This window comes from Lepidochelys olivacea (assembly GCF_965140295.1).
Source record: "Lepidochelys olivacea isolate rLepOli2 genome assembly, chromosome: 3".
In the NCBI taxonomy this organism is placed as follows: Eukaryota; Metazoa; Chordata; order Testudines; family Cheloniidae; genus Lepidochelys; species Lepidochelys olivacea.
In genome coordinates, this window is record NC_140413.1 from 116,824,791 (window position 1) to 116,842,535 (window position 17,745).

General features: G+C 40.5%; 1 long non-coding RNA gene across 2 annotated transcripts in view; it reads left to right on the plus strand.

Annotated features, from left to right (window-relative positions):
• Positions 1–17,745, plus strand: part of LOC311517485 — a 107,153-nt gene that overhangs the window by 6,591 nt on the left and 82,817 nt on the right. The window contains exons 2-3 of one of the 2 annotated variants that reach the window (XR_014710714.1): positions 6,754–6,806; positions 11,524–11,638. This is a non-coding gene — a long non-coding RNA (uncharacterized lncRNA). The remainder of the gene's footprint in view (positions 1–6,753; positions 6,807–11,523; positions 11,639–17,745) is intronic. The other variant, XR_014710713.1, reaches the window with a different exon arrangement.

Here is a 17,745-nt window from a genome sequence, read left to right on the forward strand (position 1 = left end):
AGTGCCTCCAGGCGGCAGGGGGGGCCAAGGACACTTGGGCCTAGTGCAAGGGGGCTTCATCGACACTCGTGGTCTTCCATCCCCTTGAGTTACCTAGTGGCCATGCCCCAGTGTCCCCAACATATGGAATTATAACAATAAGCACAAATAAGTAAATAACTGTTGTGATGACTAATGAAAACTACCTTCAGCGATGGAGATCTAACTTCGCTGTTCTAAGAATTGTCTTATAAAAGTATCTCTGAAAATCAAGACTCATGGTGCTGATTTCCAAGAATATGAATGTACATCTGCATCCTCACTAATCTCTCCACTTCATAGAATCATAGAATATCAGGGTTGGAAGGGACCTCAGGAGGTCATCTAGTCCAACCCCCTGCTCAAAGCAGGACCAAGCCCCAATTAAATCATCCCAGCCAGGGCTTTGTCAAGCCTGACCTTAAAAACTTCTAAGGAAGGAGATTCTACCACCTCCCTAGGTAACGCATTCCAGTGTTTCACCATCCTCCTAGTGAAAAAGTTTTCTTTATATCCAACCTAAACCTCCCCCACTGCAACTTGAAACCATTACTCCTTGTCCTGTCCTCTTCTACCATTGAGAATAGTCTAGAACCATCCTCTCTGGAACCACCTCTCAGGTAGTTGAAAACAGCTATCAAATCCCCCCTCATTCTTCTCTTCTGCAGACTAAACAATCCCAGTTCCCTCAGCCTCTCCTCATAAGTCATGTGTTCCAGACCCCTAATCATTTTTGTTGCCCTTCGCTGGATTCTCTCCAATTTATCCACATCCTTCTTGTAGTGTGGGGCCCAAAACTGGACACAGTACTCCAGATGAGGCCTCACCAATGTCGAATAGAGGGGGACGATCACGTCCCTTGATCTGCTCGCTATGCCCCTACTTATACATCCCAAAATGCCATTGGCCTGCACTTATCTTTATTGAACTGCATCAGATTTCTTTTGGCCCAATCCTCCAATTTGTCTAGGTCCCTCTGTATCCTATCCCTGCCCTCCAGCGTATCTACCATTCCTCCCAGTTTAGTATCATCCGCAAATTTGCTGAGAGTGCAATCCACACCATCCTCCAGATCATTTATGAAGATATTGAACAAAACCGGCCCCAGGACCGACCCCTTGGGCACTCCACTTGACACTGGCTGCCAACTAGACATGGAGCCATTGATCACTACCCGTTGAGCCCGACAATCCAGCCAACTTTCTACCCACCTTATAGTGCATTCATCCAGCCCATACTTCTTTAACTTGCTGACAAGAATACTATGGGAGACTGTGTCAAAAGCTTTGCTAAAGTCAAGAAACAATACATCCACTGCTTTCCCTTCATCCACAGAACCAGTAATCTCATCATAGAAGGCAATTAGATTAGTCAGGCATGACCTTCCCTTGGTGAATCCATGCTGACTGTTCCTGATCACTTTCCTCTCATGTAAGTGCTTCAGGATTGATTCTTTGAGGACCTGCTCCATGATTTTTCCGGGGACTGAGGTGAGGCTGACTGGCCTGTAGTTCCCAGGATCCTCCTTCTTCCCTTTTTTAAAGATTGGCACTACATTAGCCTTTTTCCAGTCATCTGGAACTTCCCCCGTTCGCCACGAGTTTTCAAAGATAATGGCCAATGGCTCTGCAATCACAGCCGCCAATTCCTTTAGCACTCTCGGATGCAACTCGTCCGGCCCCATGGACTTGTGCACGTCCAGCTTTTCTAAATAGTCCCTAACCACCTCTTTCTCCACAGAGGGCTGGCCATCTATTCCCCATGTTGTGATGCCCAGCGAAGCAGTCTGTAATGATAAATAGCCCTTCCCTTCCCTCCTCTGCCTTGAGGAGATATAACAAGACAAATACCAAGTTTATGAATACATCTCTTCTTGAACTCCCCAGTCCTTCAACTCTGCTTACTCAGACTTGCCCAAGGAGGAGGCAAAAGTTAAGCGTGGAGTCATATTGAAGAGAGAGTCTATTCAGTGTACAGGGAGTTGTGCTAGTTTGAAGTTTCGTGCATGCTCTTAGATAAACACATTTTGTAAATTGATCAGTAAACAAAGAAGGAACTCAGCCCCACACTGTTCTTCAGATGTGCAGGAAAATGAAATTATCCCCTTTTCATATTCTGTCCCTCTACCTGCCTGCCCTGCCAGCTGGATCCTAAGGAAGGAAGGGCCCACACACCATCTTCTCTTGACACTGCTCAATATAAATGAAAAAGTTTATTACATTAAAAACCCACATCAGACCTCGGGAAATATTCACATTGTTTCCTTACTGTTTTTGAAAGTCTTATTTTTTTTTCATTGTTTAACCCCAATATTCTGTCAACAATCCCAAAGCAAGGCAGCTTGGAATGCAGCTTCCCTGATCTGTGAAGTTTTACTGTATTAATCTTTATTTTCTAGTAAGGGAATTCATTGCTCTTCCCATTTGCTTAACTGTATATTTACTTGTCCAAAAGAGCAGTATCTACTACCTTTGAAACTGGATAAGAACCTACTATCAAGCTGGGACTGGTTCCAATTCCTGTTCAATAAAGGGGAGTTTTCCCAAGTCCACAGTTGGTAAATTCAAATTGTACTTATGAGCTCAACATTCAATTTCTCTAGTTGCAACCTCCCTGGTGATATTACATGGGCTTCAAAAAATTTTGCCCTGGGTGTGATTATCCAAAATAAAAATTACAATGGCTGGTTCTGCTCTTAATGGCACTGGTTTTACAACATGTAAGTTCACAGACTTCATGAAATTACTCCTATTTACACGATTGTGAATCAGATCTACAGTATTTGAAAAGAAATGTATTGTGCTAGATCCTTAGCTGAAGTAAATCAATGTAGTGTAATTGAAGTCAACAGAGTTGTGCCAACGTACACACGCTGAGTATCTGGGACATTCTTCACAGAAAGAGAATAACTAACATCTCTATTTTTCAACCTAAGGAATAATTACTGCAGTCTTTCAGATAAAGCCCAATGTGACTTTGCACGCCATATGATTTTATGAAAATATGCTAATAAGTGTGAATATAATGTAACTGGAATATGCTTCATGCAAAAGGTCTCTTGTAAGGTATCATTACAAAGCTTATAATCTACTGAGTGTGGTCATCCTATTTGTATAAATGTATCATTCTTGACAGGTTTCAGAGTAACAGCCGTGTTAGTCTGATCATTCTTGTATCTGAAACTAGAAATATAACTGTGAGGTCCTATTGTAATTATGCAAAGTGTGGGCCATTAATGGTGCTTTGGAATCTTGATGGCTCCCATCAACTAGGACAAAAAGAAAAGGAGTACTTGTGGCACCTTAGAGACTAACCAATTTATTAGAGCATAAGCTTTCGTGAGCTACAGCTCACTTCATCAGATGCATATCGTGGAAACTGCAGCAGACTTTATATATACAGAGAGAATATGAACCAATACCTCCTCCCACCCCACTGTCCTGCTGGTAATAGCTTATCTAAAGTGATCATCAGGTGGGCCATTTCCAGCACAAATCCAGGTTTTCTCACCCTCCACCCCCCCACACAAATTCACTCTCCTGCTGGTGATAGCCCATCCAAAGTGACAACTCTTTACACAATGTGCATGACAATAAATGGCTCTGTTTACTTGCAAGCCTTCCTGTGAGTCAGGCCAGGAAGAATGAAGGCTTGGGGTCTCACAGGACATGTGACCATGTCACCTGGTACTGGAATCCATCTTAAACCTGGTGCTTTTCCATTTAGAAGGAAGGGTGGGAACTTAGAGAGACACAAAGGATTCCCATCTTGTGCCAAAGCTATAAAAGGGGATAGAACAGAACAAAGGGGGTTGCAGTCATGAGAAATCCCCTAGCTACCACCTGAGCTGGAACTAGGACTGTACCGGGGAAAGAATTGGGCCCAGACTAGAAAGGAGTCTAGTCTGTGAAAGAAGCTTATTGGAACATCTCTAAGGATGAGATTTACCTGTATACAGTTTCTTAATGTATTAGGCTTAGACTTGAGTGTTTGTTTTATTTTGCTTGGCAACTTACTTTGTTCTGTCTGTTATTATTTGGAACCACTTAAATCCTACTTTTTATACTTAATAAAATCACTTTTTTCTTATTATTGAACCCAGAGTTAGTGACTAATACCTGGGGGAGCAAACAGCTGTGCATATCTCTCTATCAGTGCTGTAGAGTGCAGACAATTTATTAATTTACCCTGTATAAGCTTTATACAGAGTAAAACAGATTTATTTGGGGTTTGGACCCTATTGGGAACTGGGTATCTGGGTGCTGGAGACAGGAGTACCTGCTAAGTGGTTTTCAGTTAAAGTCTGCAGCTTTGGGGGACATGGTTCAGACCTGGGTCTGTGTTTGCAGCAGCTTGCATGTCTGGCTCAACAAGCCAGGGTTCTGAAGTCCCAAGCTGGCAGGGAAAACCGGCTCAGAGGTAGTCTCAGCACATCAGGTGACAGTCCCAAGGGGGTTTCTGTGACCCAACCTGTCACACCCAGTGCTGCAGAAAAAGCATGACTACCTTTTCCATGTGTTGTCCATCTTTCTCTGATATTGTAAAACATGGTTATATAGAGGCTGAGTTTTATACACTGACCAATGAAAGCTAAGAGATAAAATATGTCCTAGAACTACAGTAGGTAACCTTTTATAGGAAAGTTATTCTCTCTGCAGAACAACTTCACTATGGGTCTGTGATACAGCATGCCTGCCCTGCAGTGCTCCCTGCTGAGCCCCAGTTTCCCTTTTCAGGAAGCCAATAATTCCACTCTTTCTGCTCGATTCAATTATACCCTGCTTAAGGATTGTTTATTAGAGAGCCTCCTACAAAAGGGGCCATAAAAAAAGTCCCAAAGAAACAAAAGATCCTTCTGGCTTCCAGGGTTCATCTGGAACTTGCCCTGTAAGCTCTGACCCTCAGGGGTCTCTCTGTCTTTAAGTCTCTTCTTTTTATCAGGAACCCGAGCCCTCCTCCTGGAGCTTGGTGGCAATTTATGTCCCTCAGTTGACCCCACTTAGTCTTCAGACTCAGAGGGTTTGGCAGTCTTCTCCTGCTGGTATCGGTTCCCTGCTAATTCAGAACCCTGTAGAAGCTGTCTTACTCCTTTTAGTGTTTTCAGGCACATGAGCTGCTATGAAGGAGGAGGCCAGTATTTATGCTGGCTGCTTCTCCCAGCTCACTCCTTATTGGACGTGAGAAATGGGAGACCTGCCCCATCCTCTCTGCAATGCTCCAGGTCCTGGGTCCTTAAAGATACAGTAACAGAATTCCTTTTAAATGTTACTTCTTCCAGGGACCCCTTTCTTCTCTTGTTATGTGTCCTCAGGCTCTGAGTATCTGACCACTCCAAACTCTTAAAGGGCCATGCCATGTGATAGGGAAGACTGATCAATGGGCAGTACTGCTCTTAAGGGGACATATCTTGAAGTTCCTGCTTACTTTTCACTATGACAAAACTCCCTTCGAAGGAAAAAGGAGTGAATGAAAAGTGAATAAGGATTTCAAGATCCTGCTCTATATAAGCAGAAGTTCACTATTATCACAAATGCAGTTTGGACATTTTAAAAGCACTGAAATCGTCTGGGACTTTCATTGCACTTCATTTAGAGCTAAATCGACCCTTCCCCATTGAAATCCCAAATAAACGGCTTATGTTACAGGATTTCTCCACCAGGATTCTCCATGTGATGGGCGACATAAGATCTGAACTGTATGATGTGGGGAGCTGGGGCATAGACTACAGTTGTCTCTGTATCCACTAACTAGCCCCAGCAGAGTGGTACTGAGCCAACACAGTGCAGCATGAAACATTTTCAAGAAACTATTTCTGAAGTTCAGAAACTGATTACTTGCCACAGGGAGTACTAAATGTGGGACAAAGAGAAAGGAAACAGCTAAGCATTGCCGATGGTCTACATGTCACGCTGTTGGGCTCTGTGTGTGAAATCTTCCATCCCAACATGCACATCTGGTCTATCTGTCCAGTAGAAAAGAAAATAATTAGGCAAAATTAAGAGGCAATTTCTTTAAGGAATTTTTTGTTTGTTTGTTTGTTTCTTTTTAAGAGACTGAAATAACTTTAAAGCCTGAAAGCACATTGAGGGGGTGGGCTATGTTTTTCTTTTCTTCTTTTTCTAGAAAAATCGATCTCTGGATTTGAATGGGCTTTGTCTTACGTGGAATGAGTACATAGTCCAGATCATTATGATAATTAATTTGCCATCTCTGATGTGCACAGAGAATATGAGCTCAGAAGAGAAGCTGAAATGTAATTGCTTACAAATATGCCGTGTGTATTAAAGAGCAGAGAAATCACAGCTGCTTCCCTAAGTCTCCCTTTGTGCAAATTTACAATGAGCTTCGTAAAGGATGAGGCAAATAAAAGATAAGCTACAAACTATTTTGATGAAATACCAGAAGTAAAGTTTAATATAAAATATCAGCCAGTAAGGTAGACCAGGTGCTGATGGAAAAAATGATCTCTCAAGCTTTAACATTACCCTGTGCTTGAATTCACTGAGTGGTTCAAGAGAATATAAGCATTAAGTATAGGCTGAATTGTAACGAACACTTTAATAGTGAAGGGTTAATCTAAAAAGATAAGGGGCCAGATTCTCAACTGGTGTAGATTAACGCTACAGGCAAGGCTATTGATAAATAAGTCAATAGTGCCATGTCAATCAGCAGAGAATGTGGCCAGATGCTTTGGTTTGTATAAGAATTGCAATTTTTTTCGTATCTTCCATCCAGGGATCTCAAAGTACTTCACAAACATCAATCAAACATGGCAACCCTTCTGTAAGGTAAATAGCTCAATTTTGTACAGGAAATATCGAGGTGCAGCTGAGTTAAGGCCATAATTTTCAGAACTGGGGGCCTAAATTAAAATGTCTTCATTTTTAAGAGGTGCTGAGCAGCATTTGCAGTTTCAGTTGATTATGGTCAGATTATAAAGGCCTATCAGGGTGGGAAGAGATTGGAAAAACAGGTCCTGGAGTCCTGTAAGGGGACTCAAATGGTTTAAAGATATTGTATACTTCATGATCTGAAGCTGTAGACCAGGGGTTCTTAAACTGGGGGTCGGGACTACAAGAGGCTATTATATGGGGGGTCATGAGCTGTCAGCCTCCACCCCAAACACCGCTTTGCCTCCAGCATTTATAATGGTGTTAAATATATAAAAACATATTTTTAATTTATAAGAGGGGAGGGTTGCACTCAGAGGCTTGCTATGTGAAAGGTATAAAAGTTTGAGAACCACTGCTCTGTACCTTTCAATGTCTGCCCATCACTATTTCCAGCACATGGATGTAGTCTAGAATCTTGAAAAATCAAAACTATGTTATATATTTTATACCACACTGGAAAAGTATTTGTTAAAAAATGACATCTTTCCTACTGATAATTTTGGAGGCAAACACATATTTCTAAAATCTGAGTTGTACAGGTGGCTTTTGCTATCCCATGATTCTTTTCTCCCTCCCTCTTTTTCATGTATTTTCTGTTTCTCTTCTTTCTTGAGTCTCTCACCCACCCCCCAGTTTCTATTCTGTTTTCCACCTCTATAGTCAAACTTTCTGTTCACTCTTTTCCATGTATATTCCAATCTGCTTTTTCCTTTGGTTTTACATTCTCTCATTTTATGCTCTCTCTCTCTCTCTGGGTCTAATTCTGCCCTCAGCTACATAGACATAATAAATCAAACATAAATCTGAGTTTACACTTATGCAACTGAGAGCAGAATCTGATGCATTGTTGTATTTTGTACTTTCTCTACATTTACAAATCTACAAATTATTCTGTTTTCCCCTGCCAAATTCTCTCTAAATGTACTCATTACATTTTCATTTGTCTTTTTCCTATTTTATGTGATTGTTTCTCTTCTCTGTTAGTTTTGCTCTTTCTGTTTTCTGGATGCTACTTCTTCTTGTTTTTTCCCCTCATCCTGCCACACTCCTCCTCTCTGCTTTTTTCTCCCTTTGCTTGTTTTCACACCTGTTCCATCCCCAAATCATATACAGGCCCCACACATTCATTTCCACCCCCTCGTATTACTCTCTCTTCCTTGCCCCCCTTTCCTTGCTTTCTCTTCTTGATGCCTTTCTCACCAGCAGACCACATTAGAAAGATCACAAACAGTCTTGTGATACAGAATAGCAACTGCACTAAAAACTAGTCTCCTACTGTTTGACAAATGAGTACACTCCTTAGCTAAGGAAGGGAAATGCATATGTCTTATGAAGTCAGCTGCTGCTCTCCTAGAAAATAGTCCTCACAGTCCTGTCCATATGATCTCCTCTGTGGCACAGAGCTGCAAAGCTGTTCCATGACGGTGGAGCCCTGGGCCCATGCAAAGTCCCACTGAGAATGACCCATTGGGTGAAGAAGAATTGAGCAGTTTGCAGGGTCAAGGCCCAGATTTTGTTATTTGTTTCCAATTTACTCATTACTCAAGACCCCCTTGGTTACCATCTGTATTTACTAGTACTTAATTCATCCCACTGCAATTTTGTAATATCCATTAATTTCATTAGCTTGCTGTTGACTCCTTTCAAGCCATTAATAAAACATCATCAATGGGATTGAATATGCCGAGTTAGAGTGAAACTAAAATATTTTTTTAATTGGTCCAGAAATAGCTTTCCAAATACAAAAGCCGATTTTGGTTTATTGTACTTTAGCCTCTTGTCTTTATACCAAATGCTACAGAAGGGAATCATTTTACTAGGAATAACAGTTTAGATATGGACTCTGAGTGTTCAACAGAATCTATTCCTCTTAAATCTTGTACATTCTGCTCTGTTTTGCCAACCTTCAAATTATTCTGTTTTCCCCTGTCAAATTCTTACAATTTAAGGCAAAGTACAGCCACTGTCCCTCATTTCATCCACAGCTAATAAAAACAAGATAAATCACTGCTCAGGTTTTAAAGGGTGAAGACCTATTGTATGGCCATATCCAAGCAAACTCCCATTGACTATGATGCAAGTTAAATGTGTGGGTCAATAGCAGGATATGAACCTAGGTCCTCTTTCAGGAAAGTATGTGCTTAAATCCTGAAATCAATGGGTCATAAGCTCATACATAAATACTTTTCCTCAATAAGGATGGGTTTAAACATGTAGTTAGCCACTTTTCTGAATCAGGACCCTAATGCCTAGGATTAAATGCATTTTAAAACCTAAATATACAAACATATAAGACATCTAATTTGGCAGATGGAAAATCCTAGTTTGAAGGCGACAGCTGCTGCTGCCTGTCTCTTCCTTGCCATTTTGAAGCTCAGTTGAACAAATGAATAGTAGGTAGGAATTCCCAAAGTCTGTGTGCATCTTTCGCCATTTAGTTTATAATGCGATGTTGCTTACTAAGTGCCAGGATAACGTTTTTAACTGTAGGATAAAAAAAATCATAACTGCTATAAAGGTATTTTGTAAGGACAATTTATGGCATTTCCAATAAAAGTGTTAATCTCCACTGTGAATTCATCATAAACAGGATAGTTTAGCGCATCATTTATTACCCACACACCCTAAATGTGCCCTCTTCGTGCAATCCACCATTCCCCACTATTTAAATTTGGTCTTCGTAAAAGAGGCAGATTTCCAGGTATTAAAGCTGGTAGAGATTTCAAGCTATATGCCAACTATTCTTAAATAATTAATCCCTATGTCACAGCTGCACCTATTCTACACAGTATTATTAATTAGAAGTCTTTTACAGGAGAACAAATTAGAAGAGTATCAGACAAGTGTATTATCTCAATTTTATATGAAAAGATGAGAACAAGTTTTGATTAAAGAACGCGATCAAAGATGGATTACTTTAAGGAGAAAAGTACTAGTGGCACCTTAGAGACTAACCAATTTATCTGAGCATAAGCTTTCGTGAGCTACAGCTCACTTCATCGGATGCATCCGATGAAGTGAGCTGTAGCTCACGAAGGCTTATGCTCAAATAAATTGGTTAGTCTCTAAGGTGCCACAAGTACTCCTTTTCTTTTTGCGAATACAGACTAACACGGCTGCTACTCTAAAAACCTACTTTAAGGAGTTTTTTCTTTTTTCTCAATATTTACGTTTGATCTCCTCATGTTAACACTGATATGCGAGTTCTGAACAAAATGTTTCAGATGCACATCTGTCCATCTCTCTGCCGATAATAATAACCTGATCTCTGCATTTATTTGTAACCCTTCTGCCAAGTGTTGTCAGAAGCAACAAGAACAAGGTTCAAATCACAAGGTGTCCCTCTTAAAACAAACAAACAAACACCACCAGCTTAAGCCCCCACTCAGAATTTCTGGGATCACTAAATACCTTCCCTGGGCACTCTTAACAAGTCTATGTATGAAACAAAGAAAACATTATTAGGGGAAAAGTGAACACAGCATCTACTTGGAAACAATATATTTAAATGAATAAATAAAACACTCCCATAGTAACTTTGGCAGTAGTTTGTAACTCAGTTCCCCATCCACCAGCATGAATGACCAATATGCAAATGTCCCTCTATCACATCACTTACCCCTTCCCCATCTACTAAACGCCATTCAGGCCCAGAAAGTGCTGCCTGATCCTATCCTGGGGCGCCGCTACCTCACTCAACTATAGTGATTCCAGCTTTATTTAATGACTTGATCGGAAGTACCTCATCAGAGCTCACTCAGCTCAACCACGGTCCTCTTTAGCTTTAACAAACTGCCACTTATGCAGTGTCTCCCATTGAAGTATCCTCCCCATAGCACAGAATTCTCTACAGAAGGGAATACCATATAAGACTCTTGATCCTAGCTCCTTGCCATTGAGGCTACACCTCCTTGCTTACAATGTAAGTGTTCTGTTCCTGCTCTCAATTCATCTCTATTTCCTAGCCAATTCTGAGTCGATGAACAGTTATGGTTACTCCCAAAGTGTCACTAGAGGAATTCAGGGTAAATACCTCATGTAAATGAAGCTGCTCTGTGTCTGTTCTTCCCTCTGTTCACCAACAGATGGGAGCAGAGAGCTCCCTATCCACTAGAGCTGTAGGCCATAGCACTTATAAAAACATTGATGACAAAATTCACCCCACCTGCATAAAGTCTGAGTACTTGGGCTCTGTGAAAATGAAATGCAGGATAGCTGGGAAAATGAAATCCATTCCCCAACCCAGAGCATGGATGCTAGCTAATATGCAGAACTTTCCATCTCTTCACCCCTATAACTGCTATTTTATTCAATGGCCTGGAAAACCATCTGTGCTGGTTGCACAGTTTGTCAGGGACCCTGGTTCTGTGCAAACATGTATCCATGCCCCCTTCCCCGTTACCTTGCCCCAGCCAAAGTTATATTGCCCATTTTGGGGGGTTCAGTGTTGCAACCATTACTGTGGGACATCTGTGCAGTCACTTATCAGGCATATAATGGATGCAGTTGCTATGCAGGACTAAAATGGTCCAGTGGGACTTGTGCGAGCCCTTTGCACCATGGGTGAATTTCACCCCAATCCTTAGATCTCGTTTTGTTGTTTGTTGTCTAGGTTCTGTTTGCAAGAACCAAGAGCAGTATTGTAAGATGAAACTACCATAACTCAGATTGAGTGGAGATGGGCTACCAGGCAGCTACCTCTCGGAGGGGTTGCTGGAGACAGAAACGTGAGTATTTATGAAGTATAAATATTACCTGATTTAGAAAGACAAATTGATAAAATTAGCAGCTGAAGGGGTGATAGTAAACACAAGGCATAGAGCTGGTTGAAAATTTTTTGCCAAAAGTTTTTTTAGAGGGAAAATGGCTTTCTTGACAAAATATCAATTTTTGCTAAAAACATTTGGGCTTTTGTTGAAAAATGATTTTTTTTTCTGATTTTGAACCAAAAACTTTTGGGTTTTGCATTATCACTTTTTTGACAGATAGCCTAAGACATGTTTTTAAATGTCATTTTCATCATAGATTTTTCTTGGGGAAAAAATAATTCCCAACAAGCTCAAATGATGAGCCAAAGTGTAGGTTAAAGAATGGGGGCCCAGCCTGGAGGAAGGAAAGAGCGGGGGTGGAGTGGCATGGGAACATATTTTTTTTTAATTGCACCAATACAGCAGATATCCATAATTCTGCCCTGCAGAGCACTGATGGCAGTGCAAGTGGACAGAAGGGATGTGTTTAGTGGGGTTGTGCTGGGAGGAGTGCTGGCTACAAATGTTATGTAGGTATTAGAGTAGCAGCCGTGTTAGTCTGTATTCGCAAAAAGAACAGGAGGACTTGTGGCACCTTAGAGACTGTCATAAATATAAAGGGAAGGGTAAACCCCTTTGAAATCCCTCCTGGCCAGGGGAAAGCACCTCTCACCTGTAAAGGGTTAAGAAGCTAAAGGTAACCTCGCTGGCACCTGACCAAAATGACCAATGAGGAGACAAGATACTTTCAAAAGCTGGGAGGGAGGGAGAGAAACAAAGGGTCTGTGTGTCTGTCTGTGTGTCTGTCTATATGCTGGTCTTTACCGGGGATAGACCAGGAATGGAGTCTTAGAACTTTTAGTAAGTAATCTAGCTAGGTATGTGTTAGATTATGATTTCTTTAAATGGCTGAGAAAAGAATTGTGCTGAATAGAATAACTATTTCTGTCTGTGTATCTTTTTTGTAACTTAAAGTTTTGCCTAGAGGGGTTCTCTATGTTTTTGAATCTAATTACCCTGTAAGGTATCTACCATCCTGATTTTACAGGGGGGATTTCTTTATTTCTATTTACTTCTATTTTTATTAAAAGTCTTCTTGTAAGAAAACTGAATGCTTTTTCATTGTTCTCAGATCCAAGGGTTTGGGTCGGTGGTCACCTATGCAAATTGGTGAGGCTTTTTATCCAACATTTCCCAGGAAAGGAGGGGTGCAAGTGTTGGGAGGATTGTTCATTGTTCTTAAGATCCAAGGGTCTGGGTCTGTAGTCACCTAGGCAAATTGGTGAGGCTTTTTACCAAACCTTGTCCAGGAAGTGGGGTGCAAGGTTTTGGGAAGTATTTTGGGGGGAAGGACGCGTCCAAACAGTTCTTCCCCAGTAACTAGTATTAGTTTGGTGGTGGTAGCGGCCAGTCCAAGGACAACGGGTGAAATATTTTGTACCTTGGGGAAGTTTTGACCTAAGCTGGTAAAGATAAGCTTAGGAGGTTTTTCATGCAGGTCCCCACATCTGTACCCTAGAATTCAGAGTGAGGGAGGAACCTTGACAGAGACTAACCAATTTATCTGAGCATAAGCTTTTGTGAGCATCTGATGAAGTGAACAGTAGCTCACAAAAGCTTATGTTCAAATAAATTTGTTAGTCTCTAAGGTGCCACAAGTCCTCCTTCTCTTTATGTAGGTATTGCAAGTCTCACTGTCCAGCATGCCCCACTTAGTGCTCCAGAGACATTGGTATAGCAGACTGCTTCCTGTGACTGTATCTCCTACCCCTCCTCACTGCTGTGTTGCCTATGCAGAGTTATAACTGAGTCCAGTATCAATGGCAAAACTGTTACTTAGATTGAAAATTGGCTAAGCACTGTAAACAAAGCACAAGCAAAGAGAGCTTTTAATTCCCAAGAAGAGGTAATTTTTAGTCTCCTTTGACAATCACATCCATTTGTTTCCTTGTTGTACGGCTACAATGAGCTTTCACCTATTGTTCCCACTGTTGCTCACAGTAAATATTTTTTTCTTAACACCATTTACGGTGGATAGGCCCCAATCATAATAAAACTGAACCATAGAAAGTTATGTTTCTGTTTTCTAACTTCAGTAGAGTATTTTTTCTCACAAACTCGATTTCTAAAAAAATTCTTTGTGAAACATCTGAGCTCTGTGAGTGTAATTTAAATATCTCCAATGCTCATTAATTTGCAATTGGGAAATTAGGCCAGATCTGTATTCCTAATAATGTAAAATTTTGCCTTCAGGAAAATCAAAAGAATTTTAATGAAATTTCTTTACGTAAATAAAACAGAATGCCGTTCTTTTTTCCTGTGCTATTTTCACTGTGTTTGCTAATGAGTGGGAATATACCCCCTTAATTGAGCCTGGTTTTATATAATATGCAAATTGGTATTTAGTGGCTCATAATCAGTAATGTGAACTTGAGAACTCTGCAATAAGCCCAGAGAGGGCGGCTTTCTCTGCATTACAAAAATAACTATGTTTAAACATGTTTACAATGCCTGGCTGTGATGTCCCAGCTCTGTTATAGAGTGCCTTTGCTTGTCGGTGTGGACAGAAATCATGTTCTAAATGTCTGAGGGAACCATGTTTTAACTCCAAGCTAAAATACAATTGCATAATTTTATTATAACTTTTTTTGGTCCACAAAGGGAAGAAAAAAAAGAAGTTGGAGCAAAACCCTATTTAAGTTTGAGATTCAAATAGGAAGGTAGGATGGTTTTGGGATTAAGACACTGGATTGGGACTCAGGAGATTTTGGTTCAGTTTCTGGCTCTGCAATAGGTTTCCTGTATGACCTAGAACAAGTCACCTAACCTTTGTTGGCTCAGTTTCCCTTCTGTAAAATAGGGATGATAATGGTTCCTTCCTTGTACCCTCTCTCTTGTCTATTTTGATGGTAAGCTCTTCAGGCAGGGACTTTTACTTACTGTATGTGTGTATGATGACCAGCACAATGGTGCTTTTATCTCAGTTGGGGCCTCTAGAGTTAATTATAAAATAATTATTAATAATAATGGTACAGGAAGAAAACACTTATATTAGGTGTCAGTCCTGATATTTATTCAGCATCTTGCAGAAATGGGCCCTTAATTTGTACTTTGTAGTAGAACCTACTTATAATATCAGTATGGTGTATCCCAGAGCTGAAGTAGTCACATCTGCTAATATAAGTCACCTAAACGAAGTCTATGGTAAGAAGAAAGTGCTATGTAAGAGTTACAGCATGGGACTTAGAGTCAACATATCTGAGTTCCATTCCTGACTCTGCTACAATGGTATGACTGTAGACATGTTACTTAACTTCTCTGTGCCTTTGTTTCCCTATCTGTAAAATGAAGACAATAATGTCTACCTGAAAGCAGTGTCGCAAGTCTAATTCAGTGAATGTTTGCATTCTTCTCAAGGCGGGTCCTTAAAAATACTAAGGGTTATTTTACCCTTTTCTCCCCTTCCCCAATGGAGGGTTCTCTCTATTCCAAATGCAGTCTCCAGTGGAGGATCCCCCCACCTCAGTCCAACAAAGGCCCAGGTTGTAGTGACTTTTCTTGGCTGAGAAAAGCAGGATGAAGGTCCCTTTGCTCACTGGAGAGATAACAAAGGCAGTCTTTCTCTCAGGGGCTCTGTATGCTGCCTCCACATGATAGTGGATGCTTTGCAAAATTGTTTTAAACTTTCAGACCGGAGTAATGTTTTCCACTTGCTCTTGAAGATGAATGCCCTAAAGGGAATCTTCTTCCCATTCAGATGTGGTAAAATTTCATGCTTCAGTTCCCTCTCACCCCATTTTGCTTGCAGTCTTTCTTTCTATCCTCTCTTTTTAACTGTCATCATAATAATGATTAAGCTTTTCATCCTCAGAGCACTTAGCAAACATTAGCTTCCCTAGGAGCTTATCAAGATAAAGAATAGGAAGGAAGATTTATGATGGAATGGGTTGTCCTAAGAAGAAATATTCCCTGGGAGTTCCCCAAGAAATGAAAACATCATATAATACCATGGTGCTTCTGCTAGTGTCTTGCTGGAAAATTAATATACCACACTTGAGGTAATTACAGCATCTGCGTGTGATCAGGACCTAGTGGATATAAAAAGCTGGTAGCTGGAAAGTTTCCTCTCCTGAGGATTTTGATTCATAACAGAGAGTTAAATAATTTAAATAATTTCTGAAAACTACTTTTTCCCCTCTTTTCAGTAAAGCACCATGGCAAGTTAAATTATTAGAATTCCTCCCTTTAGGTTAATCAAACTGCAATGTTCTCCAGGAGGTTAGGATTTCATTTTCTTTGACTTGTGCATTCCAAATACCAAGAGATTCATCATTAGATATTATGCACTTTCAAACAAAACAAAACAAAAAACAATGATAATTTAATACTGCCACTCCTAAGAACATAGCTGAAAAAACAACCTCCTACATGCCCTCCCACTCAGTGTTCTCCATAGTTTTCATATTTTCACAATGAGGGTCTGATATGTCTTGCTGTCAAGTATGATTGTTCAAGATTAATTCACTGTGGCTAAAACACAGGAATTTGACTCATCCACTGTGCGACTTTCAGCAAGTCACTGAAGCTCTTCACCTTGTGCCACTACTGTTTGCCTGTTCTCTCCACCAGTTGTCTCCCAATATATACGCAGGCCTTGAGCCTACAATTTGTTGTGCTCTTGTGTGGTGAATTGCAGGACCCCAGGCTTAGATTGTTTTGGGGGCAGGAACTGTCTTTTCATTACACTCATATACAGCTTTTAGCACAACGGAGCTCTGAGGATCCCTGATTGAGGCCTCTAGGTTCTATTTCAATACATATAATAACAATAATAATAATTAATAATAATAAAAATAGTAATAAAATACATAAATAAATACAATAAAACCCAACCTTTCTTTATCCTAGGATATGTCTACACTGCAACTGAACACCTGTGTCTAACCTGACTGGGGTTTCCAGGGCAAAGGCTATGGGGCTGTAAAATTGTGGCGTAACTGTTCAAACTTGGGCTACAGTCCAGTGTAGACATACCGCTAGTTTCCTGATATATAAAATGGGAGGAGGGTTATGAGGATTATTCCATCGCTTTTGGTAATGTGCTTTGAGATCCTCTGGATTGAATGTACATGAGGAGTACTGCAAACGGGTATATCCTATGCAACCCCTTCCTCTACAGCATTAGTCAACTTTAAAGTTGAGAAATCAATTAATTTGGTGAATTTTTGCTCTTTCTCTTAGCACGTTGTCCACGAGCAGACTGCAGTTCTTTCACTGTATTCATCTTTCATTGTGTTCATTATTTGGAATTATGTGTGAATAATTTTTAAAATAATCTTTGATTTTGTAGTTTGTTACAAGTATTCATAATTTGTGATGTTTCAAAGATCACATGGTAGGCGTCTATTCCCTGATTGGATGAGTGCAAAGGTAGAAATACAGACATTCATGAGTTCTTTTTCTGCCAGCATTCTTCAATATTTGGTAAAAATGTGCTGTTTCTATAAATGTCCTTTCCAGTAAGTTTGTTCACTGGAATAGTTTTGGAAAGAAAACGCAAAAGGAGCTTAAAACACAGCTGAAAGTGAAAAATGTCAAATGTATTTTTGTGGAAAATGTTTTGCAGTATTCACCCAACTCTACTCAAAAGTTAGGAAATGTAGAGTCAAAGTTGAAAGCTCAACCTTAACTCTGCCTCCTTACAAAGGGCTATGTTTGTCCCAAGTATTAAGAACACTGCAGAGTAGACATACCCTGAACGTAAACCCAGGGTTAGTGGAACTCAAGTCAGTGTACCCTGGGTTTGAGCACCCAGAGCTTGAGTGTTTACACTGATTGCCAACCCAAGGTTAAGAATTTTTTAACCCAGGCCTGAACCCAGGGCTCCAGTGTCCACACTGCAGTGTGCAGAACCGAGTTGAACCTACCATATCTCAGATTTATTAGTGCCCTCCCAAAATGTGGCCATCCTAGCCCTTTGTTCATGATGCAGTCTTGGAAAACTTGACTGTCCATACCACGTGTAACAGGAAGTTTGAATAACTTGCTAATACATACTGCCAAGCTGTCATTTTTTTCTGTGCGCT